The 17,105-nt window shown below is 56.7% G+C and overlaps 1 protein-coding gene and 1 pseudogene across 1 annotated transcript in view; one reads left to right on the top strand and one right to left on the bottom strand.

Moving 5' to 3' along the window:
• The window catches only part of RAPGEF1 (Rap guanine nucleotide exchange factor 1), a 233,375-nt gene that overhangs the window by 188,756 nt on the left and 27,514 nt on the right, over positions 1–17,105 (bottom strand). The window lies entirely within an intron of this gene.
• LOC113619386 (elongin-B pseudogene) lies at positions 13,338–14,860 on the top strand (annotated as a pseudogene).

The following is a 17,105-nucleotide window of genomic DNA, read 5'->3' as shown; positions in this document are numbered from 1 at the left end:
TGGGAGTGTGGATGGATGGGAGGGTGGGTGGATGGGAGGGTGGGTGGATGGATGGATGGATGGATGGTGGATGGGTGGGTGGATGAGTGGTTGGGTGGATGGATGGGTGGGTGGGTGGCTGGGTGGATGGATGGGTGGGTGGCTGGGTGGATGGATGGGTGGGTGGGTGGATGGGTGGGTGGCTGGGTGGATGGGTGGGTGGTTGTGTGGGTGGCTGGGTGGCTGGGTGGATGGGTGGGTGGATGGATGGGTGGCTGGGTGGGTGGATGGATGGGTGGGTGGATGGGTGGGTTCGTGGGTAGGTGGGTGGGTGGGTGGATGGATGGGTGGGTGGGTGGCTGGGTGGGTGGGTGTTTGCATCCTGCAGCACCATAGAGACCCTGTGCGAGGCTCAGCTGCCTGAGTTCCTGCAAAGGAAACCTGCCCAGCAGGTATGGGTGTGAGAGCCGGATTAGGGTGACAGCTCCCCTCCCCACAATGAAGCATGTGGGTATTTTTGCTTCATCTGACCCCAGGTCTGCTCTTCCCTGTGTAGGTGATTAGCATGCACTTTAATTGGCTTCGGAGAGCCGTGGGCTAAGTGAGGGGATGGCAAGCTTGCTTGCTACCCTCCTGACCCACTGGGACCACGCAACTGAAACGCAGGAAGAGCAGCCACCTCTGCGGGGACGCTGGGGGCCCGACACCTGGGAAATGGTGGGGAAGCTCCGAGTCATGGCTGGGGCTCCATGTCACGGGTCTCCCGTCTCCTTCCCGCATAGCCTTGGCTCTCGTGAGCGTAGGAGCTGCTCTGCCCATCGCCGGGGTCCCAGTGCCCTGCCCGCAGTCCATGCAGGGCTGCCGTGTTGCACAGCCCCAGGGGGTGCCCATCACCTCGGGCTGTGTGGGAACGGTGCCCCTTGGGCTTGTGCAGCTTGGCAGGGCTGGTCCCTGCGTGAATCAGGAGCTCAGTAAATGCGCCACCGAGGAGGGGTGCTCAGGCTGCCGCCCTCAGACTCGCTGACCCTCCTGGCTGATCTGGACCCGGGACACAAATGCTTCTCACCTAATGGAACGTCCGGGTCCTCTTAGGCTCAGCTCAAGCGCCGGTCAGAACGTTACCCTCCTTCACATCCACGTCCACGCATCTACTCCCACGTCCACGTCCACCCTTGTGAGGGCAGCGGCCACAACAGACCTTTGTGAGGTGCTAACTGTGTGCTGGGCACTGAGCGGCGGTCCTAAACGAGCCGCCTCTTCTCATTCTTACAACTACACGGGGTTGTTGCTACCCCCCACTTTACAGATGACAAAACTGAGGCCCCGAGAGGTGAAGCAACTTACTCAGGGTCACACAGCCTGGAAGCGGCAGAAACAAAATGGTAGCGGAGGCGTTTCTGACCCAGACCCCACTCCCCACATCCCAAACTCTGAACCCCCCAGCCAGTGGGCATTTTAGATTCACTACAGGAGAAGGTGCTGGTTCAACATGTCCAAGTGTTCAGGTTTGAAATGGATGGGGAATCAGGAGGGGAAGGGGGAGAGAGACAGGGAGAGTGAGGGGGGAGTTGTCATTCGGAGGCACCCCTGGCTAATGAGCAGAGAGGCAGAGAACCACAGGTGACAGGGCAGAGCGGGAAGAAAGGCAGAGATGAAACGTGTTGGAAGCACCAAGTTAATGGAACTATTAAGTGGTTCATCTTTCCCAGCTAATGAGGCCCCCCTCTACAGGAGGGAGGGGCCGGGACAAGAAAGCACCGTGGCTCAGTTTCTCAAGGCACTGGAGCTAATGAAGTCACCGGAGACTTGGAATTCCTTGGGCACATCTGACTCGGCTCCGTGGTGACGCTATTTTAATTCAGTCTGAGGACGACCAAAGGAGAGAAAGTCCCCTGTTAACATGATGAGCTTGGGCGCCAGGAATTTGGAGGGGGTGACGGGAACTCAGAACTTGTCTAACACGGACAGAGGACCCAGGATGGATGCAGGGATGCAGGGACCCGGAGCGGGCTTCCAGGAAACGTGTTTGAAAGGGTGGAATGAAGCTGCCGCCCACAGGGTGAAGCCAGGGTTTGGGGGCGGGTGTGAGTTGCTGTCCTGGGAGGTGGCGTGACATGCACACTGAAGACACACTCAAACACACGATGAAACCCGTCAACTAATATTTACCCAGCACCTCATGTGTGCAAAGGGCAGAGACCAGTAAGGCTCAGATCCCACGGGGCCGAGATGTGTCAGACTCCCAGCTTCAGGCACCATCCTGCTTCTCTCGGCAGGAAGCCCGCGCTCCTCCGGGGCTGTCTCTGCCCCCTCTCCGGACATGTCTGGCATGGCCTCCTCCCTCCCCAGGGCACCGGCCTCCTGGGTCCTTCCTTCAGCTCCTCCCTCCGGGCTCCGGGCCTTTGCACCTGCCATTCCTTCTGCCTGGCACGCTCTCTGCTGTTAGCTCCCATACAACCTCAGGTCTCTGCTCCAACGTCACCTCCTCGAGGGACTGCCCCTGACTCCCTACAGCGTTGGTTCCCTCTGGAGGCTCTGACTTTATCTGTTCCACGCCTCTCTCCCACTTCTGGTGGCTTCTGGTAATCACTGGCATTCCTTGGCTTTTGGCCGAATCACTCCAATCTCTGCCCCCATCTTCACATCACCCTTTCCTCTGTGTGTCTGGGTCTTCTTTTCAGTCTCTTAGACTTCAGTCTCTTCTCTTCAGTCTCTAATCCAGGGTGATCTCAATCCAAGATCCCTACTCTATTACATCTGCAAAGGCCCTTACTCCAAATAAGGTCACATTCTGAGGTTCCAGGTGGACATGGTTTTTGGGAGGACGCTATTCAACTCATCCCCTGGCTGTAGAAAATTCATCACAATTGGAAATAATCTGTTATTGGTGTCATTATCTGTTAGATGCCTGCCTTTCCTGTTGGACTTTCATGTCTATGAGAACAAAGACTGGATTGGGCTACTCCTGCTGCCTCTGCAGTGTCCAGCCAGGGCAGCCACACTGTGACTGTTTGCAGCATGAACGTTGAGGCCGGCAGGTTCTTGGAAAGGAGGTGAGAAAGGGCACACCCAGGGCCACCCCTGCCTTGTGCTGCACCTTCCGATCCCAGGGTGAGGAGTGTCCAGGAGGTCCCACAGATAGTAAGAGCTAGAAGGGTTCCTGAAGATTGGCTGGCTGTCGGCAAGTCCTTAGGACAGGATGGGAGGGCACAGGTGGGGGGCCCCGAGGGGCTCTCAGCTGGGGGTGCCAAGGAGAGGGTACCACAGGACACAGTCACTCCCGCACGCTTAGACATCAGGAGTTTCCTCTCCGTGTCTTCAAAGAACTTCAGTTTTCCTTTAAATCTTTTCATTTTGCTTAATTATCGTCCAGGTGAACGGTAAGTGATAATCACCTTAATTATCGTCCAGGTGAATGGTAACAAAGGGTTAAGGAGGGTCAAGAGAAGCTCACCTCAGGGCTGTGAGCTGGAAGAGGTGAGGATGTAGGGATGCAGAGGCCAAGGGAAATGGACAGTCTGGTCACAGCATTAAAAAGCTTTGTTCCCTTCATGAGGCAGCAGGTCAGCGTGGCTAAGAGAGTGGGCTCTGGACTTAGACTGGCCTGGGTTTGAAACCCAGAGCGCCACCTGCTAACTCGGGGAACTTGGGTGCGTTCTTTAGCCTCTCGGAGCCTTGCTCTCCCAACTGTAACACCAGAATAATTGTGTCTCCCCCCCAAATGCATTGACAGGATGTACCGAGAGCACCACACTGTGCCTGGCACAGGGTAAGGACCCAACACATGATGACGATGAAACACAACGGAGGTCAGGGGAGACGTGGGGCAACTCAGGCCATTGGAAATCGGTTCAAAATCTCCGAGCTAGATTCGAAATGGCTTTTCCATTCAGTCTTGAAGGCCCGGCCATGCCTGTCCGGTCACCCGTGTAACTGTCCCAGCACCCAGCAAGGCTCCAGCGTGTGAAGGACCTCCATAAATACTGTTTAACTGACTAGAAGTTGGATGAATGAATAAATGAATGCCAGTAACCCTTCTGTTCTCCAGCTGCAGAGGACGATGGGCTATTTCTCACTCGACTGGCTTTTCCTGCTTTCTGGTGTCCTCGACCAGCCTCCAGACTGCGTTGGGACAATTGATATTCACAGAATCCTTTCTAGTGTTGATTGCTCAGACCCCAAACTCTGCCACCTTCCTCACCCCTCTCCACCACTGGAGACTCCAGTGAGTTTCATGATCAATTCCCCTCCAGAAACGTTCTGATGAAGCCGCACGCTTGCACCAGGCAGCCTCCCAGATCAAGGATTATTTCACAAAGCTGCTTTCCTCTGTGACTTGTGTTCATTAGCTGCTGCAAGGGTCACACGCTTTCGCTGGTTCAGAGAGGCCATCTCTGAGCAGACAGTCCCCCCTGGAGGGAAGCTGTCCCCAGCCTGCCCACTGGGAGAGTGGGGAGTGACTGGAAGGTCAGTACCGGCCAGACCCAGTGGCCTGGAATCTGTGGAGGGAAGCAGGTAGCTGGCGGGTGGGGGGGGGGGGGATGTTCTCAAAGGAGAAGATATTAAGATGAGTCATATGATAGTTCTGACATTCAGCCATTTGTTGACTCAGGAAAACGGCATTTCAACCTGATAGGACCATCTAAGTTGCTCCTATAGAGAGGGAGGGTAGGAAGAGGAGAAAGGAGTCAGAAATCAGGTCCGGTCCTGCTCTACTACTGGTCAGCTGGGCGGCTTAGGGAGCTTGGCCTCATCGCTCTGCGCCTGCCTGTTGAGCACAAGTAATCAAGGCGCCGCCTCACAGGGAGGGCCTGCAGCTTCCCTGCACCCGTATGCATCACTACCTGCCTCGGTGGTCACTGCAGAACCAGGGCACAGTCAACAGCAGCTGTTTCAGCATTAACTAGCAACTCATAGGGGCACTGGTAGGGTGTGGCTGTTCTGCTGGCTTTCCCAGCACTCGCTTCTTCAGAGTTGCTTTTCTGGCAAAGGCACCCCGGAGCTTCCAGAGACTTTGGGGAAAACGCGCATTAGCTGATACCAGAGAGGTCGTCTGTGGCCCACTCCCACTGGCAGGTTAGCCGGGGCCTCGCATCAGTACATTGCCTGACACACGTAGTACACTCGGCAAACGCTTGCGGAATGGATGGGCAGATGTTTTTGTTGACCTCTTGGGACACTGAGAACTAGGCTTTGTGAGTATGAGATACACACACACACACACACACACACACACACACACACACACACACGCCAGGAGCGGAGGTCTGAGAGTGGGCACAGCAGGAGAGCGGTGACCAGCAGTCAGAGGAGAGGAGACGGGGCTTTTATGGGGGCATGGAAATCACTGGCATTTCGAGCCCACCGTCTAGGCGGGGCTTGCCCCCTGGGTACTCTCCGTGGTGCTGAACCACCATCTTGGACCAGGGGCCCAGCAGCCTCGCCTCTGCCTGGGCTCAGTTGAAGCCTCTCCGCCTTCTTTCAGGAATTCCGAGCCAGGGGAGACAAGAAGTGGCGGGGTGGCGAAGGGAGGATACAGAGTGAGAGGTGACACCAGACAAAGGCTGCTGGTCAGACACAACCAATGCCAGACTACTGGAGGGTGGGACTGTTTTTACACTACTGCAACCCCTAAGCAATAACTCCTCGCCGTGGGAAACTTGGGCATTTCTCCCCCACCCACTGTGCTCTGACGACACCTTCATGGTGGAAAGCAAACCCACCCCGTGTCTCCAGACCCAGGATCTGTGCTCACACCCCTTCCCCTTGCCCACCAGCTCCTTGCAGGCCATTGCACTCACTCTGTTCCTTTCAGTCCAGGCCGCTCTTCTGACCTCCTACTGAACTTAGAGCCAAGTTTAGCAAGCAATGCTTCTCTAGCTGTTCCCCGTGAGCTCTCTCTTTCTCACCACCCAGCCGTGGGCTCTCAGAGGACCTGGTTCTTGTCCAGAAGAGCCGAGCCTGGACCGTGTGAGAACATCCTCGTCATCACCACCATCAGCAGCCCATCGACCACCACGAATGAGCGCTAACACCGTGCAATGGCCATGCCGACACTTCTTATGCTTTATCTCACTGAAACCTCAGAATAACTCTGTGAAGCAGGTCCGGTTATTATCGTCATTATAATGGGAGGCTCAGAGGGATTGAGTAACTTGCCCAAAGCCATAGATGCACCAGAGCCGGGGTTCAAGAGAAGGTCTGTCTGACCTCAGAGTCCAGCTCTTAACCGCCAGCCCATCAGATTCATAACGATGACCCATAACTGAAACACACACTGAAACCAGCTCAGCTCTGCTCTTTACTTACGGTGAAACTCTACCCCCCAGACGATCAATGCTGGAAGAATCAGAGACAGTACGGTTTTTCACCGGGATGGAGCAGAGCACTGCAATCTTCCCCTACCTCTGAGAGTTGCACTAGGGCTTCCCTGGTGGCGCAGTGGTTGGGAGTCCGCCTGCCAATGCAGGGGACATGGGTTCAATCCCTGGTCCGGGAAGATCCCACATGTCGTGGAGCAACTAAGCCCGTGCACCACAACTACTGAGCCTGGGCTCTAGAGCCCACGAACCACAGCAACTGAGCCCGCGTGCCACAACTACTGAGCCCGCACGCCTAGAGCCCGTGCTCCACAACAACGGAAGCCACCGCAGTGAGAAGCCCGAGCACCGCAACGAAGAATAGCCCTCGCTCGCTGCAACTAGAGAAAGCCCGCGCGCAGCAACGGAGACCCAACGCAGCCAAAAATAAATAAATAAAATAAATTAAAAAAAAAACCCCAAAAACCTAAAAAAAAAAAAAAAAAAGAGCTGCATTAATTTCTACAAACATTTATGGAGTCCCCATTGCATGCCATGCATTATGCAGTATGACGAGTACTGAGTCAGATGGTCATAAATACAACACACGCTGACACTGTCAACCTGCGACAGAAGATTTTAGAGAATCAGTAAAGGAGTCGGTGGCCCAGCCCCATCTTTCTCCTGGAGGCCCAGCCAACAGGGGGCACCAGCTTCTCTGCTTTCAGAAAGACCTCGGAGTATTCTGCAAATTGCATGGACTCCTGGAGAGACAAGAGGGTCATTTGGGACTGGGGCTCTGGAGTCTTCAGGAGACAGGGAACCAGAGATACGCCTTATCTGGTGGCTGCTTCGCATTGTCAGGCTGTTGGATAACATCAAACCAGCCAGGGAGCCAAGCCGGTCCATCAGGATGGGTTTCTGTGTGTGTGGGGGGGGTCTGTGGGGTGAGTGGTGCACACGCATGCCTGTGCACTTCTGCATTTCTTTTCAATTAGAGGTACACCAATCCTGCCAAGGAACAGGTGCAGGAACACGATGAAATCATAAGGTTATTGGAGCATGGGTGCATGATGGGGAAAATCAGATAAGTGAAAATCACTTCCATGTGTGTGTGTGTGTGTGTGTGTGTGTGTGTGTGTGTGTAATATCCAGCCAATGAGGAAAGCTCTTCCGCTGCTCTCAGAGCTGATGCTGAGAGGAGCAGGGGCTCTCTGGGGAGCTCTTGGAGCTGCAGGGTTGGGGTGAACAGGGGCCAGAAAGATGCTTGTGAAGGGGCCCGGTCAAGCTTCTCTCCCTCCATTATCCTCCAACATGGCCCTTGGGCAGTTCCTTCCTGTTCTGAGCCTCCCCTGCCCCTAGCACCCTCTTCTCCGTATCTTTCCCAAAGGGGCTGTCATCATGTCAGAAGCCCAGGGCTTTTAAAAAAGCCTTTCTCTCCGTATCCTTTGATTCTGCCCATTTCCCCCGGGGTCTGCTAGAGAACAAAGTGCATGAGTGAGCGGGAACGGAATGGGTCCCTCGTGTCAGCCTTCATTTTAGGCTCCTGTCGATGGGGGGAGTTGCGATTGCTGGCTCAGTGGCTTCCCCCTCTCCCCGCTGTAGGGAAGTCAATGCCCCCATGCTGTCCTTGAGAGTGAGAAGGGCCTCTCGGTCACGACCACTCAAAAGCAGGATTTTATCACTCCACAAATATTAGCGCCTACTGTGTGCTAGACACCATTATAGTTGAGGGGATCAAGCAGATGTCGAATCTTTAGACAAAAGCTTTGGCTCTCCTGGAGTGGCTTTGCCATTTACCAGCTGTCAGACCTTGAGCAAATAACCTCCTTTGTTCCATCTCAAAATGGAGAGAACAAGAGTGTATCGTTGGGACTTCCCTGGTGCGCAGTGGTTAAGAATCCGTCTGCCAATGCAGGGAATACAGGTTCAAGCCCTGGTCTGGGAAGATCCCACATGCCGTGGAGCAACTAAGCCTGTCCGCCACAACTACTGAGCCTGCGCTCTAGAGCCCGCGTGCTGAAGTCCGCGAGCCACAACTACTGAGTCTGCGAGCCACAACTACTGAAGCCCACGCACCTAGAGCCCGAGCTCTGAAATAAGAGAAGCCACCGCAATGAGAAGCCCGCGCACTGCAACGAAGAGAAGCCCCCGCTCGCCACAGCTAGAGAAAGCCCGTGTGCAGCAACGAAGACCCAACAATGAAGACCCAAAGCAGCCAAAAAAAAAAAAAGAGTGTATCGTTTATTGCTACAATAATGCTGCCTAACAAACAACCCCCAAATCTCAGTGGCATGCAGAAATAAGCACTTATTTCTGTGGGGGGAAGTAATGTATGCCACTTCCAGGCCTGGCCCCCAAAGCCTCCTGTATGATCCCCCATAGCTTTCTCTTTCTTGGTCTCCTCGTCAGATACAGAGGGCCCCATGAGGGACTCCAAGGCTCTAGGGCAGTGGTGGGAAAGCTATGGCCCTCCCTCTGTTTTTGTAAATAAAGTTTTATTGGAACATGGTCATGCTCATTCCTTTCTGTGTTGTCCATGTCTGCTTTCATACCACGATGGCAGAATTGAGTAGTTGCCACTGTACGCCCTGCAAAGCCTTAAATACTTGCTATGTAGCCCTTTACAGAAAAAGCTTGCTGGCTCCTGCTCTGGGGGATGGTGGAGCCACGAGTTGGAAGAAGCCTGGGTCCCTGGATGACTGCATGGGGCACAGTCTCCCCTCCTGCACTAAGCTTCACTGCAATGCGCCACAAACAAGAAAGAAGCTTCATGGTGTCGAGCTACTGAGGTTGGGGGTCGTGAATACACAGCGCCCAGAGCTCCGATGCTGACAGCAGCAGAAACGCGGCTGCCAGTTCGTCCTCGCACCCTGTGCCCTGCACACCCTGGTAAGGAGGCTTGTCTCCAGGCCAGGGCTCCTGCGGGACCACAGTCACTTAGGCCTGGTGACCTTCAACTGTGGTCTGGGTGAGGTTACTTTTGCAGAGTGGTGGGGACCCTTCTCTCCTCATGGGAGATAAAACAGTAAGAAGATCTGAGTGTGGGGAGAGGGAAGCCCATGGGCAGCCCGTACGGGTGCCAGCCTGTTGGTCTCGGAGAGGCAGCCATGTTCTCAGGACGGTCATCTTAGGGAACGTGACCTTGAGGGTTTGTCAATTACTGGCTGTGTGATGCTGGAGAAATTACTTAGCTCTCCCTCCCCAGGCTTCAGTTTTCTTATCTGTAGAACGTGACCAAGAGGACCTCTCTCCTAGAGTTGCTGGGAATATGGGACCTTCAGCAGGGAGGCACGTCCCCCCCTCCCCCTCCCCAGTGGCATTTACGTATGGTGTCCCTTCTCGCTCACTCTCTCGCACTCTCAGTGCTCTGGCCGCTGGAGCCCTATCCCTTCTGAGGATACCCTGCCCACAGCGCTGGGTTCCCAGGCACAGCCCTGACACCCTGGGCGCCGCTGCCTGCACCGGGGAGCCGCGCTCATCTGCAGGTGGGGCTGAGCCATCCCCCTTTCTCTCCTGGGATTCTGACCTAGGAGGGGCTGGGATGATGCGTTAGCGGAGAGGGCGCGATGAAGTGCTGATGACGGTCATGCTGGACCACGTACCGGAGGAGCAACCAGAGGAATACCCAACGAGAGAGAAGAGCGAAGCAGACCCAGGAAGAGGAAAACCCACGTCTCTAGGAGACAGTCTGTCCAGTAGCACCTTCTGATGTGCTGTGTCCGCACGGCCGGCCGGGGCGGGCGGCAGCTCTCAGGCTCAGCCTCGGTTATAACGTGTGGCTACGGACCACCTGAGGTGTGACAAGTGCAGCGGAGCCAATGGACAGTGAACTTCAGTTACGCGAGAGAAACGTAAACTCTGCTCACATGTATTTCGCTAAATTAGCTCTAATTCAAATGCGGCAGCTGGCGGTCACCTCGCACGGCGAAGCTCTGGTGCCTCGCTGCCGTTCCTCCAGGACGAGGCCTGTCCTGGGTAGAGGGGCCGGGAGCAACCCCTGCCACTGCGATTAAGCTGCCCCGGGTGGGGTTTCTCAGGCTGGGGGCCGGGGCCTCCCAAGGCTGTAGCTGCGTGTGTGTGAGTGTAAGTGTGCACGGTGGGAGAGCATGCCACTTGGGAAGGTAGGTCAGGCCAGGCAGGCCTGATGGAGAAGCAGATGAGGCCCACCTTCTCCCCTCCATGGGCGTGGCCTAGAACCTCAGTTTTTGCGTAGTTTCCCTGCGAAGAGCCCTTAGCGACAGAACTTTTGAAGTGAGCTGCTCTGGGAATACATCTCCCAGGCCATGAATTCCTTAACCAACATCATTTACCCGCTTCCTTCTCCGGCCAGCTCTTCATTCTGCTCTTGCCTCTGACAGCTCTGGGGGCGGCGAGGAGAAGAGGTGGGAGTGGAAGGTTCTCAGGATTTCTGGGCACAGGGACGTGCTCAGCGCCTGTGCTGCCCTGGGTTTGCTGGGTGAACCTGGGCAAGTTAGTTAACCTCTCTGGGTCTCAGGTGACTCATCTGTCGAGATGGGGAAGTGAGGCACAGGGAAGGCCTTACAGTGGGCCAGGGCCTGGTAGCTGGGTCACGCCACACACGCTGTCTGCTGAGCCCAGAGACAGCCAGCAACTTGCTTATAAGCACACAGCCGGTAAGGAACAAACACAGCCTAAGTGCCAACTGCCATAACTCGGTACCTTCACACTTTGGAAATGAAGGAACTCCACAGACAATTAGATCTGAATCCTAGGCTAATCTGTAAAAGGGGAAAAGCTGAGGCAGGTGATGGGGGGCTGAGGAGCTGCAGAGCTGGGGGGCAGCATCAGGGCACCTCAGAGCATGGGGTGTGTGTGTGGGGGGTGCCATGATCCTAACTAGGATCTTGGAGCCGGAGTGACTGTGGGGCTCCTGGGAAGAGAATTTGGAGGCCAAGGGGCCGTGTCCCCGCCCTCCCACCTTGGCTGAAATGTTGGCAGATTCCATGATCCTGACTGAGCCTTGGTTTTCTCATCTGTAAAATGGGATAATCTTAGCAACTAGGTTACATACATGAGGGGGTTGTGAGAACTCAGGGCGCTGTTGTCTCTAGCCGGCACACAGTAGGTACGCAATCAGTGGTAAAGGTTGAAAACTCCAGCGGGTGCAAAGGAGGGCTATTCAGAGAAAGAACCAGGAAACAGCCTGTTGGCACCTCTCCTAAGAACAGTCCCTCTTAAAGCAAGGCTGAGAGGGACCCTGACAGAGGAGTCCTGGGCGGGAGGGGCCTGGCCGTGACCTTGGGTGACCCTTCCAACTCCAAAAGGCAGGAGGACGCGGGGAACCTCCTGGTCCTCCAGTCGAAGGTTTAAACGCGCCCCCCCCCCCAATTAAGGGGACGGAGGGGAGGGGAAGGAGGAAGTGTTTTGGCTTCTATCCTCCCTGACTTGCCCTGGGGTTCCCGAGAACCTTGAATTCATTAGCGACTGCAGCTCTGAGCCTTGATTAAAAAGATGCCATCTTTTTTCCCCTTTCTCTTTCCCCCTCAGTTCTTTCCTGAGCAGTGATTTCAATTTGCAGCTGACTCTCTGGGATGCAGAAGAGGACAGGGCTGGGAGCGAGCTCCCCACTACCCAGCCTCCTCCCCCTCCCCCCTCCCTCCCCCTTCCCTACTCTGTCCGTTGCAGGCCTGGATCCGACACACCTGCAGTGCACATCGATTGCCTGATTAAGGGTGAGATTGATTGGTCCCTGCTGTCATAAGCATGCAGTTAGCAGTGACCTCTCTGCCTGGCCTCCAGCCCGTGGCTCTGACCTGAATGGATCAGCGAGCCTGACAGGAAATGGGAACCTGTGGAGAGGAGGGGCAGGGCAAGGGTCAGGGGGACCTGAGGCTTCCCGGTGCCCAGGTGGGCTGGGAGTGTAGGGGGAGGCCCCTCACCTGTCTTGGCCCAGGACCTTCCACTGTGACCAGTGGGCCTCAGTTTTCCTCGCTTCGAAATGGGGAGATTAAGTGCAGTGTTTCCTAAGAAAGCTTTGTCAGAGTCAGAAAAGAGGGGGGTCCTTGCCACCCCAAACTCTTCATCATCTCCCCCACCCTCCCAGCCCCTCTGCCCACCTGGACCGGAAGCCCCCTTAAGCTGAGCTCTCCTTCCTCTTTCCAAGTACTTTCACCCTCATCGTCCCGCAGAGGGGGGCAGCAGCTGCTGGGGTGTGGGCGACGGAAAAGCCGGGCGTGGTTGGAAGGTCCACCCCTGGGGTGCTCACAGACCTTGATATGCACCCACACAGGACCTGAGAGTTTCGTGTGATGGCTGTCAAACAGCCATCGGGGGGCTGAGGGCGGGGTCCCGGGTTTATCCACATCTGTGGTCCAGCGCAAACACTGTGTGGTGGGATGAGGGCTGCCTGTCCGCCCTCCCAACTCCCGGAGGAGAATGATTTGACGCTGTCACGAGTACAGAAAACTAGCTCCACACGCTGTAGAACGAAGCCGCTCTTCTGTTTGCTCAGTGGCCGTGCGACTCGAAACTTTTTCATAAAGCAAAATTCGGAAACGCCAGGTGCTGTGAGACAGGTTGGGGGTAGGGGGTGACCCCAGAGCCCACGGCCTGGCGGAACTGCCCTCCCGGTCCTCAGAACGACACCCTGTGCAGCGCGTGTGGGCCGAGCCTGGAGAGGGAGCATGCCAGGGTGGTCTCAGCACAAACTTTGGGGTCAAGTTTGAACCCCAAATGGGTCCCTTAGCAACTTTGTCACCTTCTGCAAGCTCCCAACCTCTCTGAGCATCGCCTTCCTCGTCTGTGACGTGGGATGATGTTAACTACCCTGGAAGGATCTTTGAAGGGCTTAAGTGAGCTCGCTGACGCGTGGCGTGGAGTGGGCACTCAGGACGAGCCGTAGGAGGAGGGCTGACTTGGTGGTTCCTACCCTGGTGAGCGAGGATACAACGCTGTATAATACGCTTTGCTTATTGACCCCCTGAAAGCATACGTAAAGGATTACTGTGAGCTCTGCAACCACAGGGAAGCCCAGTCTCATCCATCCTAGTGTCATCGATGCTGCTGCCCAGTGCCTGGGACACTGCAGGTGCGCAGATGTCGGGTGAGGTGAGGCATCTTGGACTCAGGGTGCTCCCAGGCTCTGTCCCAGGGTGGCTGGCTCAGCCCTGTGAGTTGGGACACCTCTGCCAGGGCTCTCAGAAGGTGACGATGAACTCAAGCCCAGACCACTCCTCTAGCTCCTCGGAAGGGAGATTTCCACCTGGCCACAGCGAGGGGATATACGGACCAGTGGATGGCCGTGGCGGGGGCCGGGTGGGCGTGACAGGAGAGCAGGCCTGGTGAGCACCCCTGGGCCGGGCAGATGTCTGTGTCCAGGCCACATGCTGGGATCCTGGGGGGTGGAGCCCATGAGATGGGAGGCCTCTTGGGTAAGGTCATGTATTCCTTTGCCAGGGCTGCCCTGACACAGTACTGCAAACCGGGCGGCTTAAACAACTGACATTTGTCTGGAGGCCAGAAGCTTGAGATCAGTGTGTCCGCAGGCCTGGCTCCTCCCAAGGGCCCCAAGGAAAGGATCTGCCCCAGGCCTCTCTCCTTGGCTTGTGGATGGCTGCCTTCTACCTGAGTCTCTTCTCTCTGTGCGTGTGTCTGTGTCCACGTGTCCCCCTTTTGTAAGGACATCATCTTGGAGTACAGCCCGCCCTAAGGACCTCACTTTAACTACGACCTCTCCAAAGACCTTGTCTCCAAACAAGGTCACACTCTGAGATACTTGGGGTTAGGACCTCAACATACGAATCTGGAGGTGCGGCCGCGCCGGCGCATCGAGGGGAAGCGGCAGCAGCCGTGACGGACGTGTTCCGCGTGATCTGGCGCCACAAGCCCACCATCTTCACAGACGCAAGGAATCGAGCACCGTGTTCGAGCTGAAACGCACCGTCGAGGGCGTCCTCAAGCGGCTGCCGGAGGAGGAGCGGCTGTACTAGGACAGCCAGCTTCCGGACGATGGCAAGACACTGGGCGAGTGTGGCTTCACCAGCCAGACAGCACAGCCTCAGGCCCCAGCCACTGTGGGGCTACAGCCTTCAGGGCACGTGAAGCCTTTGAGGCCCTGCGCATCGAGCCCTTCTCTAGCGCACGCGAGCTTCTGGCTGTGACGAAGCCGCCGGACTCAGGAGGCCGCGCCAATGAACGAACCGTGCAGTGAGAGACCACTCCACTCCCCCCCGCAATAAAAGAGATTTGGGTGTCCCCCCCAAAAAACTATGAATTTGGGTGGGGGGCACACTTCAACCTAGAACAGGTCCCTTTGAGCTCAGAGCAAGGATGGGACAGGGAGGTAGCTCTGGAGAGCTTCCTGCCTGGTCCAGCCCGCGGGAGGGCAGACAGAAACCCCCGGGGACTCAGGAAGCAGCAGCTCTTGGGGGACAAGCATGGGGCCGGCTTTCGGCTGCTGGCACCTGGCTGAGACGCTGGGAGCCTCGAGCAGGGCCTGGCAAAGCTGGGCGGTACCAGCCAGGGATGCAGGCCCAGCTGGCTGGGCCGGAGAAGGCTTCCTGTGAAGTCGCAGCCTTTGAAACCTTGACTAATAAGGTTTTCTTCTCTTTCTAAGTTGAACGCATCAGTAGCTTCATATAGGATCCCATCTGTCCGCTCCATTGCTGCCAGTCGGATTCTAGGCCCCCGGCCAACTAAAAAAACCAAACCAACTTAGCATGAATCTGCTTGACAAATACTTTTGTGAGTGTTCTGTTTTCCCTCGGTGGAAGAGAGGCCTCTTGACTGCCCTTCTGGGTCCGGCTTCCAGAATAAATCTAGGATCCTGCAGCCAAGGAGCCTGGGTGGCGTTTGAATTAGTATCAGGAGGTGGAAAGCGACAAGGAGACGGCTGTCAGCTAAATGCAGGGAAGGCGTTTTCCACCGCGGTGCTCAAGGTTGGAATGGAGGATGTACAGCACCCTGGGCCTGTTTCAGGGTTAGCACCTGGTCCATGGTAGTGTGAGCTTCTCTTCACCTGGATGTCTCTCCCACGGGCCCCTTGAGCACAGTGCTCAACGCTTGTCATTAATAATTAATAACTTGTCATTAATTGTGGGATGATGAATAAGCGCCCAGGGAGGGAGCCAGGGCGTCACCAGGACTGGTCACCTATGGGTGTTCAACCTCTTGGTGGGACCCTGGGAGGACATCCACACCGCAGCTGGCTGACGGCAGCGCCCTGGGATTCCCCAAGGCCGGACACTGGAGGGGGTGTGTGTGGAGCGGTGGCAGGGGGCGGGGGAGGGGGATGTTTGCTGCTGGGCAGTCACCTGACTTCTCTGTGGGAGGGCGTGTGCCTAAAGGCGGGAGCTCATGAGGGCAGGCGCCACCCAGAGGCCAGGCTCCAGCAAAGAGTAAGCAGAATCCCCCGTGGGGGTCAGAAGAGTGGCTGCGAAAACCAGACGTGTTGCTCAGACAGAGCTCTTCCAGCAACAGGCAGACACGAAGGGGTCTGTGCCCGGCCCGCAGCTGAGCAGAGAAGGCCTCGGCTCCCGTGAGAGCGGGCGGCCCGCAGTAGCAGAGAGACAACATCTGTCGACAAAGGAAGCGGCAGAGGACACTACACTGGGGGCCATTTCTGCAGGGGAGACACCTCGCAGGACAGTCGACTTGTTAACGTGCTCAACAAGTCCCCGACGAACCCCGCTGTTTTTAGGACCCTCACCACGTTCTATCAGAGCCCGGCCCTGCCCTCCAGCTGCCCTGGCCTGTGGTTCCCTGAATCCTCCATGTCCGCGACCCCTCACCACAGGGCCTTTGCACACACGGCTCCCTCTGCTCCAGGGCTCTCTCCTCCCCTCCCCCAGCTGCCGACCTCTGTCTTTGGATGCCGACGTGATCAGATGTCAGATCGAGCCTTCCTTTCCTGCCTTCCCTGACTCCTAGGCCGGCCCAGGGCCCTTCGTCCTGGGTTCTCACCAAACCTCACCGCTTTCCCTCCGAGCGGGACCCCCAGCTTGATGCCACACTCTGAATCACGTGCCACGTGCCCGCCTGGCTGTAGGATTCCCGGGAGAGGGGACGCTGTCTTACTTGGTCACTGTTTTATCCCCAGAGGCCAGCACAGGCTTGGCCCACAGGCTTTCTCAAAGGAGTGATGCCACCAGAGCAGGAGCCTGTGCTCCTTGGAGTGGCCAGGACTCCTGACAAGGGGGTTCAGTGGTTTAGAGAGTGTTCCTAGACCCTGCCCTGGGTTCGCATTTCCATTCTGCCGTTGACTGACTCAGTGGTGGCTTTAGGTAAGCCACCACCTCTGAGAGGTGGTGTCACCTGTTCCCTGAACAGGGCAGTGGGAGGAGTCAGTGAGAATGTAAAGGCCAAGGAGTCCTGGGTGCAGGGCCTGGCGCGGGGCGGGCTTGGCTGCCAGTGGGGCCAGCGATCCTGCCAGTCCCTCCCTCTCTGCAGGCCCGGTTGCTGTTTACTCTTGCCCCGGGGTGGGAGCAGGGGACCTCCTCTGGCTGCCCCGGAGCCATGCAAAGCGGCAGCTGCCCTGAGCTGGCCGGGCAGGCGGGGCCCCGTGGAGACCTGGAAGGCTCTGGGCTGCAGGCACAGTGGGTGGCAGCGGCTCCAGTCCAGCCCAATGACTCTGAGAGGAGCTACTGGCACTCACCACCCGCCCCTCTGCGTCCAGGGCCAGCGGAGCCTTTGGGAAGAACAAAGCGGGCTGGGCGCCCTGCAGGAAGCCGGCTACCTACGCCTGCCCGGACCCGCTGCCCCGGGAGCCCATGGCTTCCCCAGAGCTGCTCAGACCCCAGGAGATGCCCAGCTGGGATGGAAGCCAGCAGCACAATCTCGAGGGGCTCACTTAACCTCTGGAGGCTC

This window comes from Aethalodelphis obliquidens, unplaced genomic scaffold, assembly GCF_003676395.1.
Source record: "Aethalodelphis obliquidens isolate GAN/ISIS:26980383/991018 unplaced genomic scaffold, ASM367639v1 scaffold7, whole genome shotgun sequence".
NCBI lineage: Eukaryota > Metazoa > Chordata > Mammalia > Artiodactyla > Delphinidae > Aethalodelphis > Aethalodelphis obliquidens.
This window is presented reverse-complemented; position numbering and strand designations above follow the sequence as displayed.